Below are 26,572 nucleotides of genomic sequence, written 5' to 3'. Positions count from 1 at the left end.
ATAGAAAACATTATTTTTGATCAGAAATATGAGTGATCATAGAGCGAACTTCTTTTCTCAATTAAATGCTTATTTAAAAAGTTATTGACAATTTAAGATTTTTTGAATTTTTCGTATAAAAATAAATTTTTATTCAGAAATATGAGCGATCAGATCGATCTTCTTTTCTCAATTAATTGCTTATTTACAAAGTTATGAACGATTCTAGATTTTTTGAGTGATCACTGATCGCGATCAGTTTATCGATTAACACATTTCTAATTATTGTAAGGTTTTTTCTTATTTATTAAACCCTTAACTAAAAGTGTCAGTATTCTTAAAAAAGTCACTAAATTAATTTGTTGAAATTTCTCACGCCATAAAACAAACATGATCATTGTCAGACTGGCTGCCATCCACCAGACATTTCAACAGCATTATATTTCGGTTTAAAAAGAATAATTATTAAATAAACGGACATCCTGTTGCTTTTGTTTTTGGCAGTAGTCGTCAGTCTCACAAAATAAACAAATATTCCCAGGCCTAATTTGTAGCTAAACTGCAGGTTTCTTTTGTATTATTCCAAGTTTTATGATCAAAATCCAGCCATAAAAATAAATAATAAAAGAATATTGCTAAAGAAGTTTTTCCTTTTTCAAGTGGTTGGTTGGTGGTAACGCCTACATACATGTATTTTACATATGAATTCCAAGGAATTTTATTATTTACATTCTTACGGGTAAGAAAAATCAGCCAAGCATTTCGTTTTAATTCCAAGCTAGGTATTTAAAGTCTAGTATAGTTTAGATGTTTTAATTTTCCTTTATTTCTGTATTTCTTTAAATTTAATTTAAATTTATTATTGGTTTTTCGTTGCTTTTATTTAAATTTTCTATAAATAAAAAGCAAATAGTAGCCTCATTGTCGTCTATAATTTTAAAACAATTTATTATCTTGAGCCTTTTATAAAAGAAATCATCAGTTCTAGGCAGGGGGTCACATACTAAATGAGTGTAAAACTGTAACATTTATGATTAAATTTAATGCTAAGGGCAGGGTATTGTTTATATTTGAGCTGTGGGAATTATTTTCTTATCGTTAAATTAAACTATAAATATTAGTTTGTTTCCATTTGTATTTATCATAATTAGTGTGAAGAAGTATGAGGTTTGTTATAAGTTTGTTTTAGTTTTTGAAATGAGCATGAAGTCATGTTTGTTCATGCAGCCGAAATAGCTCAGTTGGGAGAGCGTTAGACTGAAGATCTAAAGGTCCCCGGTTCGATCCCGGGTTTCGGCAAGCAATTTTTTTTTTATTTTTTTCTTTGTTTTTAAATTTCTATTGAATAAATTTAATTCAAAACAACTTGTAAATCTTATTCTTATAAACTTTTTAGCAAATGTTAATTAAGTTCCCTTTAAAATGTCATTAATTTCTTTTTGCTCATTAACATGAATAAGAAACATAAAGTAGAATTATATAAATCTATATTTAAATACCTAGAAGTAAGTAAATTGCAACGCCTTCTTCTCCTTGCTAAACATTTTTCTTAAAGCCATCAACAACTTCTGCTAATTTTTCCACTTGAAATGCAAAACCAAAAAAAGAAACGCCGTAAAAAGAAAAGGAAGTACAGAAATGTTGTTGAAATGTTTCGAGTACAAAAAAAAAACTGCTTATAGAATATTAAATTAGTTGCAAAAATAAAAAAAAATCCAAAGAATGTAGCCAACAAATTGTATTAAGGATCACAGATTAACTTAATTTTGATGTAGCTTAGCTATATTGTTCTGGGTTTTTTAGTTCATGCTTGAAAAATTTGTAATAAAGTTTAGTAGAGGTAACAATTAATTTAATTATATGAATTTTTGTAGCTGAAATTAATTGAATTATAAAGGTAGAACAGACAATTTTTGTAGATTTCTCACAATTTACTAAGATTTAAGATAAAATACTGGGGAGTTTTACTTATTTTCTATATAAAATAAAAGCGAAATGTTAAATATGAGAGTCAAAAGGGTTACTGTTTGTGATTTGCGGGAAAAATTTGTGGAAACACACTAAATATTGGAAGAAATTTTTTCCACAAAGATCAAGTTGAAAGGAAATATAAAGTTTTAATGCATCAATCGCTTCTGAGAAGTCATTAAGTAATTAGTACGAAGTTTTGGTTTGACTTTAGTATATATCGCTATAAATTTAATTGCTTTTTATTACGAACTCAATTTCATTAGTTAGCGATTATTTGAAAAATCAGGCGCGTTTTATTTTATTGAACAAACTGAAAAACCGAAATTCCGCAACAAAATTACCTTTAAGCAAATCTTGACATGTTTTTAATCTTCGCAGTTATTTTACAAATATAAATTTTTTTTAGAAAATTTTCGAAATTTTTGGTTTTTAAAACGGCATTAAAAATGGGAAAATGCGTATACGCTCTTAATTTTTAAATTCAAATGCATATAATTTTGGAGTCAGTCACGATTTGTAAACAATTCTTTTTTTGTTTGACATATACATTTGTAGTTAGTCCAATAAAAGAAATCGGGAAATATTTGGACCCGCTGTTATCAAAAAACTGGAGTATGGTGGGAAGTTTTTTGGTGACCGCGGTTCCAAATATTCCCCGATTTTATCCCTTTACGTGTCAAATAAATTAGGGAAAACTAAACAACTCGCTGAGAATTTACCTAGCACTGTTATTTACATTCATAAAAATGTTGTTATGTAGGCAACATGATTTTTTATGAATTTCTATGTTAGGTAAATTCTCAGCGAGTTGTTTAATTTTCCCTAATTTTTTGACACGTAAAAAACATAAGGTAGACATGTTATATATCAATAGTTAGAGGATTTTGTCTACTTTTCAAAAAATTATATATATTTTGACAATTAAAAAATTCATGGAATACTTTTTTGAAAAATATGAAAAAAATGCTTTTTATTGAATTTTGCATAGATACAAATTTTTCAAATTGAAATAAAATTTTTATTTATGAATATTTTTTAATAAAATTTCACAGTTATGTAGATTTTTCTATTCAAAATGGAAAAATAAAAACAAATTTTGAAATTTGTTATCAATTCCCAAAGAGATCTTGAAAAATCCCAAAAATGTGATTTTTTCGTTTTTTGGCTACAATATCCATACCAGGGGCGGGGTTATCGGAACCCTTTACAAAATAATTAAGAACTTATTGGGCCATCTAAAATAGGTTACTATATTTTGATATCGAGTATGCGATTTGAGAATTTTTGCCCTAATGTTGAATTTTACATAAAAAATAGGAATTTTTTGAATGGACCTGATCCCGTCGGTATCAAAAATTATAAATGTTTTTTACATTTAAAATATTCGGCGTAAAGTTAGCTTTTCAAAAAGTACAAATTCATTATATGAAATTTTTTAGATAACTTAAAAAAAAATAAAAGTACTTTTTTCCCAAAAAATTGCGAAAAATCGCCTTTTTTAAATTTTTTTAAATTCAAATGAATTTAACTTTGGACTCAGCCATGATTTTTAAACACTTCTTTCTTTATTTGATATATAGATCTATTGTTAATTCTATAAAAGAAAAATGGATAAAATCGGGGAATATTTGGAACCGAGGTCACCAAAAAACTGTAGTAGGGTGGGTAAAAATGTTGAAAATTTAATTTTCAAATGCGAATATCTCCTAAGCTATAAGAGAGGTTTTATGTAGTGCTCGACGAGGAGATTCTAAATGTGCAATTTTTTTTAAATCGTAACACAAACGAAGAAATAGGAACATTTTAAAAATTGAACATACCCGAGGTGTCCTACTTTGGGAACCCCTGGTCCCGCTCCTGGTGGGCTCATGAGGTCCAAATTCAAAACTTAAATTCGACTACACTACCTCTTTGCGCATGTGAAATTTCATTCAAATCGGCGTAAGGGTTTATAAGTTACAGATTTATTTCCATCTTTTTTTATTCTCATACCACTGTGGAGCGTATAAGCATTTTTAAATTTTTAATGCCGTTTTAAAAACCAAAAACTTCTAAATTTTTTATTTTTTTTGCCAAAAAAAAATTATATTTCTAAAACGACTGCGAATATTATAAACATGTTAAGATTAGCTTGAATGTAATTTCGTTGGGGAATTTCGGTTTTTTCAGTTTATTCAATAAACTAAACCGTTTTTGAGTTACGCGAATATATGTTGTGCAACCTCCTCCATTTTCGAAATAACGGTATATCTCGAAAATACGAGCTAACTTAAAAAAACGGTTAGCACCACTGAATTCGGCGTACCCGAATTAGTTTAAGCCGCCGGGTGCCCCTCTTGATAGAAAAAGAAGAATTTAAGGCATTATTTCATGAAGATTGTTGTCAAACTCAACAAGATCTTGCAAAATCATTGAGAGCTACTCAATCTGCGAGCAGCTGGATTCATCCAAAAGCAGGGAAATTGGGAACCATACGAATTGAAGCTGAGAGATCTGAAAGACGATTTTGAATGTCCGAAATGCAGATTGAGATGAGAACGCTCGGCCACAGTTACCTGTTAAAAACTATTTATAAAGAAATGGTTGGGAAGTTTTGCCTCACACTCTTTATAGTCCAGACTGTAACCCGCCCGACTACTATTTGTTTCAATCAATGCAGATCGATCTCTCTGTGATACGTTTCACTTTGGAACAGGGTATTCGATATTCGCTTAAATTTCATCTTAAAAGATCCAAATAATCGACTACTGTTCGGTTTCCACTTGGCAGTTTGCCTTTCCTTCTCAAAGACTTCTGGTAAGCAAATGTTGGAGAATTGATAGTTCTATGTTTTTCTAACTAAACGTTAACGTCAGGTCTGGATTGTTCCAATTAAATAGACGAATATTTGCTTTGAATTGCTCTAAACATCATCTTCAATGACCCATACAGTCGGCTAATGTTCGGTTTCTACATGGAAGTTTGCCTTTCTTTCTGAAAACTTCTGATAAGCACATGTTGGATAAATGAGCTTTATATTTTGTTCTAACTGAATGTTGATGTCAACTCTCGTTTTTTCCAATGAAATAATCTAATATTAGCTTCGAGTTGCTTTAAACTTCATCCAGAAAGATCCATACACTTCAGTTTCTTGGCTAAATAATTTGTCCGAATCTGTCGAATATTGAAGTAAATCTCTTTGGATATGATCCTGGAAATGTCCAAATGTTGGAGAAGCTGCAGAGCGAATTTGAGGATATTGTTCATTATATTTCTTTGAGGCGTGATGAAATGAATGTTGAACATTTGGAGAAAGATATTTAGACGAAATTCAAATATTTTGTTGAAACTTTCCAACCCAGGCGTATTCTTGTAGAGATGGAAATGCTTTTGTATGCGTAACTCTTATACCGCCGATATCATGATGGATAAAATGCATTAATTAACTTTTAGTAGATGAACGACTTTGCTGTGACTTATATGAACTTAAAATAATGAAAGTACGAAGTAATTTTTCAAAGGAAGTGCTCAGAAAAGTCATGAGCGACGGCACAATGAGAAATAACTTGGACATTTCCGTGAATCTCTCCGATAATGAGCAGAACGACACCGAGAAGATGAGTGGAGTGGAAGATGAGTCGAATTCGGAAGACAAGATCTAATAGAGAAATGTTAAGCATTTGACTCAATAAAACGTAGTGCGATATGGGATGCATTAAAGGCAAAAGGTGTACCAACAAAATTGATACATTTTATCAAAGCTATGTACAACAATAACACACTCCAAGTTCGACACAATGGCATGATTAGAGAATCTTTCATGACTAATGCTGGAGTTAATTAAGATTGCCCTCTATCTCCATTGTTGTTTGCCGTTGTTTTGGACGAGGTTATGATACAAGTATGCAGTAAAAAAAGGGGAATTATCTGGGATCTCCAAAACCATCTAGAAGTTTTGGATTTCGCTGACGATATTTGCCTCATATCGCACAAGTTCAATGATATGCAGAGCAAAGTAGATGATTTGGTTGCTTTGGCAAATAGATTTAGGCTGGAAGTAGGTTAGGTTACGTGGGTTGCTCGCAATTTAGCGAGTTCACTCGGAGGCCTTGTGGCCCATTGTGATACCCTTAGAAATACTATTCCCTTATGCTGAAAATTCGTACATAAAGTGAGAATAGTTTCCCTCCCTAATTTCGTTGACTATGTGATTCCTGTGGTCCCCGTGGGAAACAACCGGTACTTCTAATAAACCTGATCATATTTACTAGTGACACATCTCTGAGACAGTCCAGATCATGGAAAAGAGCTCTACCAAGATGTAGTAGTCTATGCTCTTGTAAGGCTGGACATTCACATAGAAGGTGCTGTACCGATTTTGTTATCTAGGATGCATGATGTCGATAGATGGAGGAGTGGAAGAAGACGTGTCACTCAGACTAAATAAGGCAAGGTCAGCTTTTGGTCGGTTAAATAAAACGTGAAGATCCGTATTTTCAATGCCTGTGTGAAATCCACACTATTATATGGAAGCGAAACATGGCTTATGACGAATACTATAGCTAGAAGACTGCAAGTTTTCATAAACAAATGTTTGCGCATAATATGCCGCATCTTTTGGCCTAACGTTATCACCAATATTGAACTCTGGCGACTAACAAATGAAGAGCCCATAATTCGCCAAATAGCAAGACGAAAGTGGAAATGGATATGCCACACATTGCGAAGACCAATTGGCAGCATCACAAGGACTCCATGGTAGCCGACGATCAGGCCGTCCTAAGAACACCTGGCGCAGAACTATTATGTTAATATTTAAGTTTCTTGGTTTCTACAGGATAGTTTGGGAACCTGTACATATACAACGTAAGAAAGGTGTGGAAATGTGGACTGATAAATTGTAGGAAAATGGAAGCGAATCGTCTCATGTCTCTTTCGAGAGAATAAGCCCAACGCCTCTTAATATAGGTTGGTTGTTTTGTGATCGTAGAACATACAAAAAGGTCAGGTTATCTTTTGTTCCAAAGTCACCTGATCCAGGCTATATAAATTCGCTTATCATAAGAAAGCTAAGTTGTGCTTTAAATATTTTTGCATAGTTGCTCCAATTTTTGTTGGTTCCAAAAGCTTCCTTATATTCCATGTTCAAAATCGAATACATATTTGGAAACATAAAGTCATCATTAGGGAAATTGGTAGGTTTTTTATTATCATGGTTGCTGAAATCTCATTTTTCTAAATTAGCTCCTGATTGGGTTACCTATCCAATCCTGTATCTAGTAGGGATGCCAAACGGGACTGGGTTTTACAAATCCCGGGATTCGGGATTTTAGAAATGTAAATCCCGGGATCCCGGGATTTTTCGGGACTTCGGGATTTTAGTTAAACGTCAAAAACATCAAATTCAACAATAAAAACTATTGATTTCATTAATATATTTAAGTAAAAATATAACAAATCAAAAACTAATGCATTAAATTAAAATAAATGGTCCATGATTTCCCCTAGCTCCATACAATTGTCCCCCGGAGTACTGTTTGAGCATTCATAAATATCTTGATTATACGGCAATCCTTACAAAATTTTGCACAAAATAAGTTGTAAGTACTCTGAAATTATACTGTAAAGTACTGCGGAAATCGGACTACATTTGCCCCTTCAGAAAATAACTTGAACATAAATTTCGTAAAAGTGTAAATTGTGTAAAAGCCTGTCAATGGAAGGGAGACGTGCTGCTTCCTGATTCAAATGAAAAAATCTGGCTGCGTTTGGATTTGAAGCGAGATTATTATAAATATGCTGAAATTTAGCTTTCTAAGTATTTTGGGTGCTTCAAAAATCTTCCTAAAATATCAAAAATCTCATAATATTTCGGGATTTGTTAATCCCGAAAAATCCCGGGATTCTTTTTCACAAATCCCGGGATTCGGGAAATCCCGATCCCGAAAAATCCCGGGATTTTCGGGATCGGGATTTCGGGATTGGCATCCCTAGTATCTAGGGCTGCGAGTAGCTTCCAAGAAGATGACTGTGTTTGTACTAATTATGTAATGGCAACAATCTTTCGCCATTTCTATTAAAGTTGTAACCACATTCAGTCATTAATTGTTACTCGTTTGCGACCCTGATCTCTAATCCATGTAATTGTCACAGTTTATTACAATCTCAAACATCTTCCATTTGTTTTCCCTCTTTCCTACCTATGCAGATATCGCATAGCATTCAAGACTCCAAAAACTACCAAGTTTCTTACAAGAAACATTAATCCAAATTGTTTACAATGTTAAAGGCTTTTGTTATACATTTCACTTCCACAGTGAATTTCCTTGAAAATCTTTTAATAAAATTGAATTTGCAAACTTTGAACTATGCACACACAACAAACTTTTCCTGGAAAACTATTAACACATTTTCAATTATTTCCTTTACAAAAAAATAAATTAATTTTCAACATTTAATAACAAACATTAAGAAACATCATCTCATCAACCCCTTCTACACATTTCCTGTAACGTCAAATAATCAACTAAAGAAAAATAAAAAAAAAGAAGTACAAAATGCAATAATAATGCTGTCAATTTGAAGCTGTCTGTCTTAATAAAATAAATAAATAAATTTTACTCATTCAATTCACTCACTATCATTCAATCACTTACTTACTTACTCGCACACTGACTCACTCACACGCTACTCAAGTGTCCACTTCAAAATCTTTTCGACACTTGAGAGTTAAACATCTATGTTTTCTGCGTCTTAAATATTATTCCAAACAAACATTAACGCGTTTTTTTTTTGGGAGGAAAATAAAACAATTTTATCAGATTAATACATCAAATTATTTAGATGAAAGATTTTTATTGAAATCACTGTAAATTGAGCGGAGTGTTTGGATTGTGTGTGTTTGTTGTTGTTGTCGATGTTGCTGTTGCTGTTAAATTAACCATAATTGTCCGTTAAATTTAAATTACTAACACTACAACAACTCTAAACAAATTGAATTACAAACAAAATATGCTGAGTTGTTGCAGCATAGATGGGGTTTTAATGCCACCGTCAATTATGCCACATTTATGATTTGTTTGTTGCACTTTGGAGAGTGGCAAGCGGACTACTACAATGGGTATTTTAATTAAGTTGGTTGGTTGGTAATAATGATCTCAAATAAAGAACATGATCCATCTGATTCTATGAGAGTCCTGAAAACGTTAAGCATGTTTCTTCAGTCTGACCTCATTTGTTCCAGAATTACATTTGAAGAAGAAGAATACTTTCTGCACCTCCTATAGACGGTGGGTGATCTCTTTCTTATGCGGTTACAGGGATAGACACGATATCACAGAAAATGGAGGCGTCTCTAAAAACAACCAGTAGAGTCATGGAGCATCTACAGTGGACTGAGCGTAAATCTGATCGAAATTTAACTCAGTTTGACAGCCCAAAATACCTGGGTATTATTTTTGGCAATAAACTGTCCAGGAAACCCAACATTGTGGGAAGAAAACGAATGTTTTTCTTCAGGAGTGGAGTTGGAGAGTCCTATTAAGGAACGTGTTCTAACTATTAATGGCGGTAACAAGACCGATACAATACTACGGGGTCTCCATCGGGAAAAAAGTTGTAGTCAAGGCCTCAAACTGAAAGAGTACTAAAAGGAAATGAGTTGAACACGATATCACAGAGAGTGAATCCGGCTCCATTGACCGGTGGAGTCAATTGAGCATCAGGAGTGGTTTGATTAAATGACACTTTCGGGACAGCCAAAATACCTGGGTATTTTATTCTTGACAATAAACTGTCCAGGAAACCCAATATTGTGGTAAAAAAAAGCAAAGCTTGCTTGAGCTTGAGTTGGAGAGTCCAATTAAAGAACGTGAACTGACTATTGGTGGCGGTTACTAGACCGATAAAATTCTACTGGGTCTCCATCGGGTGAAAAGTTGTAGTCAAGGCCTCAAACTGAAAGAGTACTAACAAGGGCAATCCTGATAATAGTAGCCCTTTAGAATTCTAAACTGGATTTTGGACAGCTAACTAGCACCGACTCTACTGGATTAATGAGCATTAGGTAATCATATCGCAGATACTCTGGAAAAGAGGGTGACTTCGCTCTTAGAACAGGACATTCAAAGATTTATCGTGGTACCGCTTCCAATGTGCAAGCGTATGATTCTGGAAAGACTCTAGGATTAAACACACACAGATAAGATTCGTAGTAGCAACCGAATTTGTTGCTAATCGAATGATTCTGCCTCAGTGACTGATCTTTACAGTTGTGGCTACAAAATTTTAGAAGTACTAACAAAAGTTGGGTTTGCTTAAACCGAAATTCGTCTTTGTCCACTGATTTTCTGTTGCTAGAACCGAAAAATTCTATGTGTCCGAATCCGAATCATTCGATTGGCAACAAATTCGGTTGCTATTACGAATCTGTTTTCTCTGTGCAGATATGGTGGCAAACAGCGACTACTTTTAGGACGACAATAGCAATATTGGCTGAATAGAATTGTCGTTGATCGATTGCTATGATGAACGATACGCGGGTTCAGCTACTGAATCTAGTAACAGTGAACTGCTTGTTTGAATTACACGCCAAAATATTGAATTTTCAATTTCACGATTTCCTTAGAAGTTGACATAATGAGGTAGACGTACGGACCTATCGACCTAACTAATCTATCAGAGATAAACATCAAAAGGATAAATACCTTCGTTCGTTTGACTTTGGTTATGGACACAATTCGGTTGAGGGAGGTTGTACTCCTAACATGGATTACAACGTTTAGAATTATCGCAATTGGCACATGGAAACATGGTAAGGGTGTTTTTTTTTAGACGTATAGAACTTCCAATAGGGATAACTCAATTTTTGACACTTATGATCAGTATACTCTGGCAAATCATCATGAATAGATTGACGTTTAAACAACTCTATCAAATTATCCAAATTTACTGTAATCAGTAATCAATTCGCGCAACTTATAGACGACTGTTTTATCGCAAAATTGTGCTCGGCGATGAGCCTCATTGCTGGATTAGCGGGTATGTAAACAAGTAGAATTGTCCTTTTTGGAGAGAGCGCACAGTCTTTGCGGAACCACAAGGTATTAAGCATGTTGCTCCATCCTGATCTTAGTTGTGTCAGAACGACTCTTGTTTTACGCTGCAGAATCTTCTCGGCGTCTGCTATGGGAGGTGGGCGACCTCCAAGTTTATCATTCTTTCGGTATCCTGCTAACGCGCAAATTATGGCGTCTCTGTGAATATCGTTCAAAGCTGTCATAGACGAGTGGCAATTAAATGGATCATGCACATACATCTGTATGCTCTCCTCATATTTCCTTAGGTTCTCTCTGACATGGCTCAGAGAAGACTCCAACTGTGTGATGTTGAAGTTTGAAAGACTCCTCCAGTAACATCTCAGAAGGAACTGTTGCGTCAACATGACGTTGTGTTCCTTGACCTGTAGAACCTTGGTTACCTTGTGAAGTTGGTGTCCAACAACAACTATACAACTAACAATACCGTGAATGGCGAACGCTACAGGCAAATGATTCGAAATTTTTTTATACCTCATGCCATTTGGAGGAGAAATGGTTCCAACAAGACCGTATTATCTCAAGAAATGAACTGTGAATTGGCCACCTCATTCGTATATTTTAACATCTTTGGACTATTTTTTGAGTCAAATCCCTGATCTATGCTGATAAACAGGGAAACCAAAATATGCAAATGCATGTTTTTTCTGGTGAGTCTAATGAGCACATGGATAAGATATTTACACGTTTCAGAACTATTTAAGAATTTTGGCATCGATTTGTTAGTGCATATTTTTGCATATTTTACCCTTAAATACATATTTTTGCATATATTTGTTTTAAGAGCATATTTATGTCATATTTTGCGTTTTTAGAGCATATTTTACTGTTTAATAGCATATTTTGAGTTTATCAAAAACAAATTTTGTCTTACTTATTTTTCGCTGTTGTGTTACAGGTTTTTACTTTGTTTAAAATTCAAAATTGAAAAATAGATGGCTTTTAACCAAAAAAAAAAATTTAAAAAACAGAAATTTTTTTTTTTAAATTTAAAATAACAATTCGAAAAAATTTTTTATTCAAAAAATGAAAAAACTAAAAAAAAATTTTTGTTCACCTATAAATATTTAAATTTTTTATTTTGAAGTATAATTAGGTGAAGGGTATATAAGATTCGGCACAGCCGAATATAGCTCTCTTACTTGTTTTAATATAAAATAAGCACTATTTTAATAATAGCTCCATCTAAATATCAAATTTTAGTTCTAATTCAAACTTAACCGTTCTAAGTGTTAAAGAAATATTGTCTTTTAAATTTGCTCCTGTAACATCAGTTGATGTCGAAAGAACATTTTCTATGTTTAAAAATGTTTTCAGACCCAATAGACAACGATTTTTATTTGAAAATTTAAGTAAATTTTTTTTGGTTAAAAATTATGTAAAAGTTTGTTTTTTTAAGAGCATATTTTTTAAATTTTAAGAGCATATTTTAAAGTTTTTACTGCATATTTAAAGCGCCTAAAACGCTTTTTTTAGAGCATATTTCCGGTTTCCCTGCTGATAAACCATAAACAATTGATCATTTAGAAGCCAACATTCTACGCACTATTGATGAAATAAGACCTGATATGCATGAGAAAGTGGTACAAAATTGGACAGACAGGATGGCGTTTAAAAGGCGCAGTCACGGAGGCCAAATTAAAATTAAATTAAGTACGATGAAATTTGTGAGCCAATAAAGTCAAAATTTTGGTCATTATATTGAATTTGTTGTGTTTTAATTTTAAAGAAAGTTCTATAACTCTAAAAAAGCACCCTATACCAAAATCTTCCAGGAGTAGTCAGTCAGATATACCATGAGATTTTGTATCATATTCTTTGTCATTAGCAGAAATTTCCTGTTGGAATCTACACTCCTTTTGAAAAGTTACGAGCTATTAGAGCACAATATAGAAGAGAATCATTTAAGCAGTGGTTGGCACTCACAGCCACAGCCACATTCTTTAGTATGAAAAAGTGCAATTTTTTTGAAGGACGGAGTTTTAAAGTGGCAAATTTTTTTATCTAATTGAGATATTGAATTGGAATTTTTTTTTGTAAGACCAAAAATTAACTTAATTAAACAAAAAAATATAGCTCGGAATGAATGTGGATCAACTTGTTCCTAATATTTGCAATCCTATTAAAATTTTGATATAAATTTTAGTTTTAGAAACTCAATGAATATGTAATATGCAATAAAATCTTTATTTATTAACGAAACTCAATGAAATTTTCAGCGTTTTTTTAAGTTTGTCATTCTAAATAACAAAGTGTATAAAAACTTGTCAAAAGGTCAAAGGGAATCCCGCAATTCCTAAAAACTGTAGCAAAAATCCCAAAAATTATATTTTTTACAGTTTTGCCTATAGGGTCCACATTTCCTTCGGGGCTGGGAAAATACTTTAAGGATAAATAGGGAACACATCAGGGTTTCCAAAGCTGCTTTCCGTTTTCTGATCCCTGCTTTGGGATTTTAGAACATGTGGCCCAAAGTAGAAATTTTTATAAAAAATAGGTCAATTTCTAAAGGGCGTAGGGCCGACATGTTCCAAAAATAGGACATGTTTTTTAAAACAAAATGTTCTCCGTAAAGAAACTTTATAGAAAAACATAAAATTGTTATACGTTCTTAAAGAAAGTTGTTTTTTAATAAAAAAAAAAGAGTTAAGTCACCTTTTTGTCCAAAAAACAGCAAAACTATACTATTTTTTTAATTTTTAAATTGAAAATCGGTTATTTTTGGATTCGTAATTGATATTGCTCTGAAATCTTTTGTATGTTATTGGTAATTCGAGTCCATTCGGTCCAAAAGTGCGCCCCATATTTTTAAAAAAGTGGACCAAGGTATGGCAAAATTTTAAAATTTCAATTTTGAAATGCTTATAACTAGGAAATTATAAGAGATAAATAGCACACGCAAGCAAGTTTTTTCAAGACCTAGCCGAGCGCTTTCCAAAAATATAAAATTCTTTGAAATCGGATGGGAAACAAAAAAAATGGCACGTGTTTCGCAATTTTACATGTCGAAGGTACCCCACTTTGAGCCCCCATAGCCGCCCCTGGAGCATTTGTAGGGCCCATTTTAATAACTTAAACTCGAATACTCCATGGCTACGCCCAAATCAAATTTGATCACGCTCGGACCAGCCGTTTAGAAATGCCAGATTAATTTCCAAAAAATTTCGATTCTGCCCCACTGTGCAGGGGCCGAACATGATTGGAGACACGAATATCAACGAAGTTCATCAAAACTATCGAATAAGAAACAAAAATCTGGTGTTACTATAATCCATATTATGTTCTCTTCATGCCGACCCCTACTTTAAAGTGTTTCTCATTTGAAAACAGCATTTTTTTAAGGCTTTAGAGGGAAAAGCTTAAAATCGATCTTAAAATATTTTTTTTTGGTTTTTGATTTCTAAATTATTACACTTGATTACTTACTTCATTTAACTCATAATAAACTAAATTTATAATATTTTTCAAGTATAATTTAAAACAAACCCTCATAATCCCCTAACTCCCTCTCTGCCCTCTGCTGCACTGTTACATTCCCAATAAATCTAAGACCCAAGACTGAACAAAATATCACAACCAAAAAAAAAAACGAACATTAAATATTTGTTTGGCTTATCTTTGGATTTTTGTGTGCTCATGTCAATTGTTTATGCCGCTTTATGTTAAAGCTTCAACGAAATTCCTAAAATTTTCAAATCCCCAGTAATTCAAGTACATAAATGGTGTTTGATTCAATGGGATGGTTGGTTGGTGTATGTTTTTTAGTTTATCATGAATTCCATTTGTTTATTTGGTTTAAATACATATTTATTCATTTATTTATTTTTGTATGTAAACTTTCTGGATTAACCTACAGTTGCGAACAAGATAATAGCAGTACCACGAAATTTTTAAATATTTTAACTTTTTTCAAAGTGTACTGTGTTTGACATACAAACGAGAGTGGACGTCGAATATATTAACTACAGCCTGATCTTCCAAATATACCCAGTTTAGACCCGCTAGTTCACAAAATATTCCGATATTTGCTTGTAAACCAGTCGGCATTCAGCGTACTCCAAACAAGTACCACTATGTATTTTTGTTAATATTGGCTTTTTCCTTGGACTTCGTTCTGTGAAGTTTGCATTTAGAAATCATCTCCTTACTGTCATATCAATAACTTCTAAATTTCATTCGGTTTTTATTAGCTTGACAGATTAAATGGATTGCATTTGATGATTCTGATGATATTTCGATCGTCCTGAGGTGCAATTTTCCGTTTGCAGTTCCTATTTTCTATTTTTTTCTTTCTATTCAATAGCGTTTGATATAAAGTTGAATATATGGAAAAGATTTTCCATATTTTGAAAATTAATTTTCGCTAAGCAATGGTGCTATGTATTGCGCAACCCACTAAAACAGGTATTATATAAAAAAGAACTATATTTAACATTAAAAATACAATAAATTCAGCATATTTAACTAAATTTTACTTTAATCTTAAAAAATATTTGACTTCTTTAAAAAAAAAATAAAAAAAATGAGTTCAACAATCCGGCACTGCTATTTCAATGTTAATAAAAAAATACATATTGTCAAATATAAGAGCCTTTATTTCCGAAATTATAGTTATTTTTACAAAAAGCATATCTCACAAAAAATGTACAGGCTTGACCGATTATGGGTATAAACAAAATTTTAAGTTTAAAATTTTTAAAGACGTTGTACGTCGTTTCAAAAATTCTTTTTAGTGCTACTGCTATTTTCTTGTTCGTAACTGTAAATAGTGTTTATTTGTTTTCTCCACAGTTCTTTGTTTTTCGGTTATACAAAGTTTGTTTTTATTTTAATGGACATTTGTTCCATTTTTTTTTTTTTTGGGTGATTTGTTGTTCATTTTCGGGAACTAAATAAACAATAGTTTTGTAGTAAATCATGTGCTAACTCAGTTCACCAGTATCAGTACCAGTACCAGTGTACTTTTATTATTTATTTAAAGCTTTATTTGGGGGGTACTTTGTACTTCTATTTTATATAGATTTTTGATTGTCTACATTTGGAAACTTTTTCTTCTTTGTTACCCGACAGGTTAAATTGCGAGTAGATAAAAACAACCACACCATCATCATCATCACCAGCGTAAGTGGATTTATTTTATTCTCTTTTTGCCTCAAATGACTTGCATTTGAACTAGATTTATTTTGCCCATAAAGGGTAAAAAAAAGAAAGAAAAAGTAACCAACCTTTGTACTCGTATGCGGGTTACATTAATGTGGGTTAATTGGAAGGGGTTGCTGACTCTGCCACATGTGTTGCACTTTGTGCGCTAAAACTTCAAAGGCTTAAAGTGTTGGTTGGTCTTTCCTTTATAACAGTTTGCTGAAATATTCATCATGTTTGCTCATAGTAAATGCACTAAAATATTACCAAAGGGAAGCCTTTCGGCAGTTGGTTTTAAACTAAACATAATAGAATTTAACTCTTTAATAAAGAGAAAAATTATAGAATTGAACTCTTTAATAAAGAAATTTGAAAAGTAGGAGACATTTAGCACAAGAGGAAGAAGAAGAACAGCAGAGCTGTTATGCATCTTGATCCTGCGAAGTTATTGCCACGAAAATGTCGAATTTTGTGCAAACATAGCGTCATATGCGGGAAGTTTTGCTTTACTTCTTTAATTTGAAAAAAAAGCAGCTGAATCACACTGGTAGCTCACCAAAGCTTATGGTGAATGTGTTAAATTAGTAACAACGTGCGAGGTATGGTTTGTGCGGATTAGATGTGGTGATTTTGACATGAAAGATAAAGACCGCCCAGGCCAGCCAAAAAATTTTGAAGACCAAGAATTAGAGGCATTACTCCATGAAGATTGTTGTTAAACTAAACAAGAACTTGCAAAATCATTGGAAGCTACTCAAGCAACAATTTCAAAACATTTGCAAGCAGCAGGATTCATTCAAAAGCAGGGAAATTGGGTATCATACGAATTGGAGCCGAGAAACCTTGAAAGACTATTTAACATGTCCGAAATTATGCTTGAAATCATTTTTGCAGCGAATCATTACTTGCGATAATAAATGGATTCATTACGACAATCCGAAGAGTAAGAGATCGTATATGACACCCGGACAACTAGCCGAATTGACACCAAAGCCAAATATCCATGGCGCTAAGGTAATGCTATGTATTTGGCGGAAGGAAAAGGCTGATATCTATTATAAGCCACCGAAATCTGGCCAGACCATCACATGGAACCTGTACCGAACGCAATTGATTCGTTTGAAGCGAGCATTGGCCGAAAAACGCCCAGAATATGTGGCCAGACAGAAAACCGTAATATTCCATCATGAAAACACTTGCGCACATGTTGCAATACCTGTTAAAACTATTTAGAAAGAAGTGGTTGAAAAGTTTTGCCTCACCCGCTTTATAGTCTATACCTTGTCCCGTCCGACAACTATTTGTTGCTATAGAAGCAGAACACTCTCTATGGGATACACTTCACCGATATTGTCTTGGCTGATTCGTTTTTTGCCTCAAAAGATGAGCAGTTCTTTTAGCTCGGAATCCATATGTTGCCAGAAATATGGGGAAACAATGACCAATACTTTGAATAAATTTTTTATTCCCTAATTTTAAGTCGTACACCTATAGTATAATCCTATCTCTACCAGGGAGTCTCTCCACTACCCCATCAAACGTTTCTCCAAATATTTCTCTATTCCAAAAAATAAGATTTGTGAAGGTCATCAAAATAGGTATTTTTGGTGAGATGATTTCATTGTTGCAGTTAAATCTTTCTTCAGATTTGGAAACAATAGTCACTCGGTGCGAAAGCCTGAGAATAGGGCGGAAGAGGAAGCATTTCGTAGCCTAATTGATGGATTTTTGTCATAGAAACTGCACATGTGTGTACCGTTTACCCTTTTGTGCACCCGATTGTGAGTAAACGCAGCAGGCAACTTGCGGAAAGCTTTCTCAAGTGATGATTCAAAATTTGAACCACTGAATCATGTGAGATGCCTATGGCTTCCACAATCTCTCGTACTTTCAATCACCTATCGGGCGACACAATTTCGTGATTTTTTTCATTGTTTCGGGTGTAGAGACCTCAACTTATTATTGAAATTGATGGTGAAGAGTTCCCTTAGTATTTATCATGCTTAGCGTTTATTTCAGTGAAGGTTTTTCTCCCCAAAAAAATAATTCTTAATGGGCAGGAGAAATTCATTTTTTTCCAGTTTCTCCTCAAGTCAAAAGGCTTTATCTTTCAGCTTTTTCAGATTTTGACAGGAGTCAACTGACAGATCCCTGTTGAAAGGAGCAGTGTTGCCCTTTCAGTTAACCCCTTGTGGACCAAGACTTTAAATCGTTGAAAAAGTTTTATTTTTTTATGAAATATTGAAAATAAGGACTTCAGGAAGTTATTTAAAAAATTTTAACTTTGTGGAGGACCTGCAAGGATCCGGAAGGCTCCTGGTACCGTTATTTTATTAATATATTGATTAGTTTTGTAACTTATAAAATTTTCTATTACAAGTCTATTTAATGGTATTTTACGAAACAGTATTTTTTGTCATTACAACATAAATAAACACCACAATGAGAACATGAAATAATTCACCGTTATTCTGGGTAAGCGAGTTTGCCAATCGACCAAAAAAATATATTTTTCAGAAGATGATAGTGTACTTCAAAGTACTTTTGGGCAAAATGTGTCAAAATATGGTTTGTTTTCATTTTATAAGCTTATTATTGTTATGGTACTTATAAGTACCGTCGCGACGCGTCGGTCGACAAGAGCAGAGAGTATACAGAATTTAAATATCCAAGGTCTTCGGAGAGTATTAGAAAGATATGGAAATAATTGAATAAGTGAATATACATACATTTACTTACAGTTGGTTTTAAGTAAGAGTAAAATTTTCTAAAAATCATTGCCGTGGTACTTAATTAAAATAATTCATATTCACAGGCTTTAGAAGCCGTTAATGCCGAAGAGGGTATTTAAATACCCTAGTCACGAAAGCTTGCCTGTAGCCCTAATAAGTGAACTTACCTTGATGTGTATACCTTTTGCAAATAGTGGTCATCTAAAGGTAGAAGGAGACAAGATAGTTTTCTGGTTTTCCAATCCCTCAATTTTCCAAAGCCATTCAGATGTTCAAATTTTTGGAATTTGAAAAATTTACGGCTTTTAACCCACTGATTTCCCACCTGTACATGACCCTATTTGATAACCAATTTTTACTTGAGTAGTCCCAATCTTTCTTTATCCATCAATGAAAAACTGTTCCCAATTACAATTTCATCTGATCCCTGTTACCAGTTACAATTTCGTTCCGTTCGATTATAAAACAGCTCTTTTTTTATGTATTTTTGTACCCATCCCGCGTTAATGGAATCGCAAACTTCTCAGAAGTTAAAGAAACGGGGTACAATTTGATCATGCCAAACCCCAACTTAATCTATTATTTGTTCAAAAAATCAATATCAAAATTCAATCAATACAAGGTTATTCAATTAATCGGGTTTCTGGATTAATCGGTTATTCGGACAAATAATTAATCGGGGTTTAGATTTAATCGGTTAATATTAAATTATTCGATTAAACGAATAATTTCTATTTTAATTTTAAATTGAAAAGAAAAACACGAATTTTGTATACTTATATAAGCATTTTGTTAATAAAAAAAACAAAAACTTAAAAAACAAACAAAACATAATAATTCAACAAAACAATAAATAAATATATATACTATTTTAGGGAGATCTTCTGAAATAATATTTTAAAAAAAGAACGTAATTTAAATGCTTCCATTTGAAACGATTTTTTTTTTTTGTTTTAATTAAACTTTTTTCTAAGTATACTTTTTAAGATTTCTAATACTTTAATAGTTTCATTAAGTTCTGATTAAAGACTCGTTTCAGAAATGTCTTTAGATTCGTCCATATTACCATGTCGTCCTTTGACTCATTAGGACAAAGTTCATCATAGAATATTCTAGAAAAAATGTCATTTCCAAATTCCTTAGTTTCAGTTTTCGTACTATACTTCAAAAAACTATTGCTAGAAGGGAATGTTCACAAGGTAAGAAATAAAATTTAAAAAATATTTCTGTATAAAGTGCAAAAAAAAAAGACATTTCGGTTAATCGGTTAAACGACACAAATTATTTGGTTTATTTGTTATTTGAAAATCGGCAATATTAAATTATTCGAACAGTTAACCGTCCAAAATTAATCGGTTAACCGATTAACGGTTAATCGATTGAATACCCTAATCAATACCCATCTGGATATTTCAGACGTGCCCCATATTAAAACCGGCTTACTTTCCCTAAACTTCTAATATTTTTTTCACAAATGTCAGCTGGACAAAATCAGCAGGTTGGCAATGGTATAAAATAGTTTAGCCAGGAAATGTAATAGTTTTTTTTTTTCTCAATACTGGCCAACAATCTATAAAATCCTTCCAAAAAATATTCCATATTTTATCAAAACACAGTAATTAGCTGGGTATTTTATAATCCAAACAAATAAACTCCCTGGTTTAAAACTTATTTTAACTTAAATCTGCTAAAAAAAAATCATTTTAAACATACTTTGTGATGATTACATTTCATAGTTAACCCAAAAATAGAATGCAAACCGAGTGTGCTTGGTATCAGACCCTATTTCACTGGAATAGACACATGTCGACACAACAAAAAACCAGCTACAACAAAATAATACCAAAAAAAAAACGCACGCACCAACATGCACATTCATGTCTTTGCTTGACTTTGTTTAGATGTGTGGGGATCTGTAGTTTTGACATGCAAAACTATATGGAGGACAAGAGAAAAAAAATTGTATACAGACTATTCAATGCGAAGAATACTTACTTATATTGCGAGTATACATATGTATTATATTCAAATGAATGAGTAAGGATGTTGCCAAATTTAACCCATAAAGCTACTATGATATCTTTTACTCAGAATCTCCACATCTATTGAATAACTTAGAAATTTGTTTGAAAATTCAAATGACTTCAAAGTTATTTTGTAACATTCAATTTTAATAAGAACTCCTCAGCTAGTGTAAATCAGCGGTGGACATTAAGATTACAGTAACACTGTTATGCTCTCTCTTTCTGTGTTGTAATATAACTAGCTATTGAGTGTTACAAAGTCGGTACCTTTTATATAAACTGTTACAACTTGAACCGGACTCTACCCCCTAAGAACCAGTCACATAACTAGTACTGTGTTAATATTCTTCCACCAATGAAGAAATTCTATTTTTCGCTTACCTCTTTAGGGTTAAATGTAAATTATTTTTTTTTTCTTATTGAAGTTTTTTTAAAACGTATTTACAACAGACATAAATAAATGCTAGCGTTTTGCATTATATTCGCATTGTGCGGAGAAAAGTTGAAATAAGAAACTAGATTATTTATAGAAAACCATTAAATGGAACTGGATGCAAGTTGTAGGAGAGAGCGAATGCAATCAGAAACACAAACAAAAACTACAACCCAACTAAAACTGCAATGACAGACAAAACATGTGGATGACAATAATAAAAAACAAAAATCATACAAACAAGTACAGTCTGGACAAAAAATTAAGAAACACAAAGAAATAAATGATATTGAAATCTCAGAATTCAGTTCTCATCTGAGGTGAACAGCTGAGGGGAGTTTTCGGATTTTAATTAAACATCAGCCGATCATCACCGAAAAGCTATAGAAGGCTTCTAAAGGTTAAATTGAAGAAATCAAAAGTAGGCGACTAATCTTTAATTCACTCAATAGAAAGTTGTAGAAATCGCTCGCTCTATTTTCTAGAAAAATCGTTACCAAAATCCAGATTGCTCACAAAAATTATTGGCGAGATATAGATCTTTTATAAAACATGCAAGACTCCATTAAAAATTGTAGGCGTGATCAGTATCTTCCAGTAAAATCAATAGTGATGTGACGATCGTCACTACCAATATTTTGCAACATCAATATCTTTCAATAAATCAGATCATTCATAGAAATCTTCATCGAATTTGGGATCTTTAATAGAAAACTCCAGCGAGATCACGATCTTTTATAGAAAACTGTACGATTTGCAAAATGCCCATGACATTAAGATTTATCAGAGAAATACTAAACGTGGTCGAGATCTTTATCTACACTAACATGAACTAAAAGGAATGCGGATTTATTTAAGTCACTGACAACAAGTCGATCATTTCATTCAAGTGAATTCCTTAGCTCCAGTAAAAATATTTAGAAGTAGCAGCATCTTCCAGTAAAATCTGTAGTGATGTCAAGATCATCTCTAAAAATTAACAGAAGTCTTTATTAAAATCGGAATATTTGATAGAAAACTGCAGGAAGATCGGAATCTTGAACGAGATCTAACAAAAAGTTTTTAAAGAGATTAAGACATTCTACTAAAATTTTAACTAAAAAGACTAGTCAAAAGCTGTCCAAAAAAGTTCAAGACTTTCTGGAAGCATTTTAAGCGAAAAAAATATCTGCCAAAGACGCTGTTATTAAGATCAAGATCTAAATACGTAAGACTGCTCAAAAGCTGTCTCTGAAGCAATTTTTATAAAAATTATCCTTCTCCTTAAAAGATTTGATTAAAATCAATTTCTATCATCAACATATTTAGCAATCTCTCATCAAAATCTAAAGTAAAATCTTCGGATAAGTATTAAATGACATTCAGATGTCATGCAAATGAGCGAAAAAAAGATCTGTGCCGGCCCCTGATTTTTTACATAAAATTGAGAAATGGCCATTGTTAGCTATGACCTTTTCCCACCCTTTTGGCAACATATGGATTCCGAGCCAAAAGAACTACTCAGCTTTTGAGGCCATAAACAAATCAAGCCAATTTCGAATACTCTGTTCCAAAACTAAGAGTATCCCAGAGACAGCGTTCTGCATCATTCGAAACAAATAGCAGTCGAGCGGGGCAAGGTTTGGACTATAAAGCGGCGGAGGCAAAACTTCCCAACGCCTTCTTTCTAAATAGTTTTTAACAGGTATTTCAACATGTAGCCCAGCATCGTCATGATGGAATATTACAGTATCATGTCTGCCAGCATATTCTGGGCGTTTTTCGGCAAATGCTTGCTTCAAACGAATCAGTTGCGTTCGGTACAGGTTTCCTTTTGATGGTCTGCTCAGATTTCAGCTCATAATAGATTGGACCGTTTTGCTCCCACCAAATACATAGCATTACCTTAGCTATGACCTTTTCCCATCTTTCTGTCACCATATGAATTCCGAGCCAAAAAAACTGGTCATCTTTTGAGGCCAAGAACGAATCAAGCCAAAATCGGTTAGTTTGTTCAAAACAGAAGCAAATCCCAGACAAAGCATTCTGCATCGATCGCAACATATAGTAGTCGGACGGGGCACGGTCTGGACTATAAAACGGGTGAGGAAATACTTACCAACCACTACATTCCAAATAGGTTTTAACAAGTATTACAACACGTGGCTGTGTGTTGTCATGATGACGATATTACGGTTTCATATTTGGCCGCATATTCTGGGAGTTTTTTTTGCATTCAGATTCCCTGTGATGGTTTGGTCTGATTTCAGCAGCTAATAATACATAGGATCCTTTTGCTTCCACCAAATACATAGCATTACCTTAGCTATGACCTTTTCCCATCTTTCTGACAACATTTGGATTCCAAGCCAAGAACGAATCAAGCCAATATCGGTTAGTCTTTTCAAAAGAGAATCAAATCCCATAGAGAGCGTTCGGCATCGATCGAAACAAATAGTAGTCGGGAAGGGAAAACTTCCCAACTACTTCTTTCTAAATAGTTTTTAACAGGTACTGCAACATGTGGTCTACTGTTGTCATGATGGAATGTTACGGTTTCATGTCTGACCGCTTATTGTGAGGGTTTTTTGGCCAATGCTCGCTTCAAATGAATCAGTTGCGTTCGCTACAGATTCCCTGTGATGGTCTGGTCAGATTTCAGCAGCTCATAATTACCTTAGCGCCATGGATATGTGGCTTTGGTTTCGAATCGGCGGGTTGGCCGGACTGCACGATCTCCTACGCTTCGGGTTATCGTAATGGATCCATTCGTATGGTATTCAATTTCCCAGGATGAATCCTGCTGCTTGCAAAAGTTTTAAAATTGCTGCGTGAGTATCTCCCACTGATTTTCAAACACTTGTTGAGTTAACAACTATCTTCATGGTGCAATGTCTCCAATTCTTGATCTTACAACTTTTTTTGGCTGGTCTGGGCTATCTTTGTCTTCCGTGTCAAAATCACCACTTCTGAACAAACCATCTCTCGCACGTTGAAACCGATAGAACACATTCACTATAAGCTTCGGTGACCAATCAGCTAGATTTCAGCAGCTCATAATAGATAGGACCCTTTTGGTTCCACCAAGTACAGAGAATTACCTTATTGTCATGAATATTTGGCTTTTGTGTCGATTCGGCTGGTTGACCGGGCGTCACATACGATCTCTTAAGCTTCGGGGTATCATAATGGATCCATTTTTCATCGCAATTACTGATTCGGTGCAAAAATGATTTTCTTTTATAGCGTTCAAGCAGCATTTCAGACATACAAAATCGTCTTTCAAGGTCTCTCGGCTTCAATTCGTATGGCACCCAATTTCCCTGCTTTTGGATGAATCCTGCTGCTTGCAAAAGTTTTGAAATTGCAGATTGAGTAGCTTCCAATGAGTTTGCAAGCTCTTGGTCTTAAAATTTGTTTGGCTAGACTGGGATTACCACTTCTGATTTTCAAACTCTTGATGAGTTAACAACAATCTTCATGGTGTAATGTCTCCAATTCTTGGTCTTACAACTTTTTTGGCTGGTCTGGGCTTGGTTTGTCTTCCGTGTCAAAATCACGACTTCTGAACAAACCATCTCTCGCACATTGAAACCGATGGAACAGATTCACCATAAGCTTTAGTGAGCAATCGGTGTGCTTCAGCGGCCCTTTTTTCAAATTGAAGAAGTAAAGCAAAACTTCCGGCTTATGACGCATTTTTGGCTCAAAATTCGATATTTTCGAAACAAAAAAAAACATTGTTTTTATACCCTTCACCTTCGTGAGAAGGGTAATATACAAGTTTGTCATTCCGTTTGTAATTTCCACAATATAATTTTCCGACCCTATAAAGTTATATTCTGGATCCTTATAGATAGCGAAGTCGATTAAGCCATGTCCATCTGTCTGTTGAAATCAATTTTATGAAGACCCCAGATATCTTCGGGATCCAAATCTTCAATAATTATGTCAGACATGCTTTCGAGAAGTTTCCTATTTAAAATCAGCAAAATCGGTCCACAAATGGCTGAGATATAAGGAAAAAACCAGGACAACCTCGATTTTTGACCTATTTTTGACCTACATATATCTGGATTACTAAGTCATTAATATAGACAATATGGATATCTAATGATAGGTATTTCAAAGACCTTTGCAACGACGTATAAGACCATAGTAAGATGGACCTACAATGGGTCAAAAACGGAAAAAATATTTTTAACATGGAAAAAAATTTTCCAAAAAATTTAAAACACAACTTTGAAAAAAAAATAAATTTTGTTTTCCTAAAAATATTTAAAATTTGTATTTTGAAGTATAATTTGGTGAAGGATATTTAAGATTCGGTACAGCCGAATATAGCTCTCTTACTTGTTTACACTATTATGTTCAATAACTAAGTGAGAATAAATGACAGATATGCACCCTTCAAAATGACATATACGATATTAAAAACAAAAAGCGCATTCAAAAGATAAGCCATCTGTTGTCATTTCATACACCCAACATATATATTGTAAAGGAAGCTTAAGAAGTTACTCCTTAAATTAATTTGATTGAAAATGTTTAAAGTGCACTTAGCAATAAAGTAAATTTTGTTTATTGTCGTATTACGGAATAATATAAAATGTATACCTTGTACGAAAACTCTCATCTCCCACTGTTTTTCAATACGACTAAGTAGAAACGTGAAATATACTCCGTGGTACGAGAGTATTTATTTAAGTGTTATTTTTTTGTACAACATAGAATCGTAAATTTTGTTGGAATATGACATATTCAGAGTATATTGACACATCCGTTTTGGAATTGTAAAGGAACAACTAAAACAACTACTAGATGTTATAAAAGAAACACAAAAGATGACATCCATCATGTTTTTAGAAATATACAAAAAGAAATTGAAATCACATTTAAAATTTTTAGGACAAAAATGTTTTTAAAAAAAGCCGGAAAAGGATTTCAACACAAATAAGTTAGTTGCAACATAATTTGAAAGCTAATTAAGATGAGACAAATGATAAGGAAATTAATTTAAGAGGTCCCTTGATATGGCCGATATGTTAAACTAATCTTCAGTATTTCCTTTAAAATTTAAAGTCTGGAATTATTCAAAATTTCTCTCAGTGTTCATTAAATTTTTTATTTAACAAAAAAAAAAGTGATAAATCAATTTTTGTTTAAGAACATCAAAACTTTGTTTATTTTAACATTCCAAATGTGTCCATCATAGTCAAATTCAAAATGACCCATCAT

General features: G+C 33.3%; 1 protein-coding gene and 1 non-coding gene across 3 annotated transcripts in view; one reads left to right on the top strand and one right to left on the bottom strand.

Moving 5' to 3' along the window:
• The window catches only part of Btk29A (tyrosine-protein kinase Btk29A), a 328,522-nt gene that overhangs the window by 198,365 nt on the left and 103,585 nt on the right, over positions 1-26,572 (bottom strand). The gene's annotated exons all lie outside the window — the stretch shown is intronic.
• Positions 1,206-1,278, top strand: TRNAF-GAA (transfer RNA phenylalanine (anticodon GAA)). The gene has a single exon. It is a non-coding gene; the product is annotated as a tRNA-Phe (tRNA).

The sequence above is a fragment of the Calliphora vicina genome, chromosome 2, assembly GCF_958450345.1.
Source record: "Calliphora vicina chromosome 2, idCalVici1.1, whole genome shotgun sequence".
Taxonomy (NCBI): Eukaryota; Metazoa; Arthropoda; class Insecta; order Diptera; family Calliphoridae; genus Calliphora; species Calliphora vicina.
Note: the sequence above shows the minus strand (reverse complement) of the source record. Positions and strands in the feature narration are given on the sequence as shown.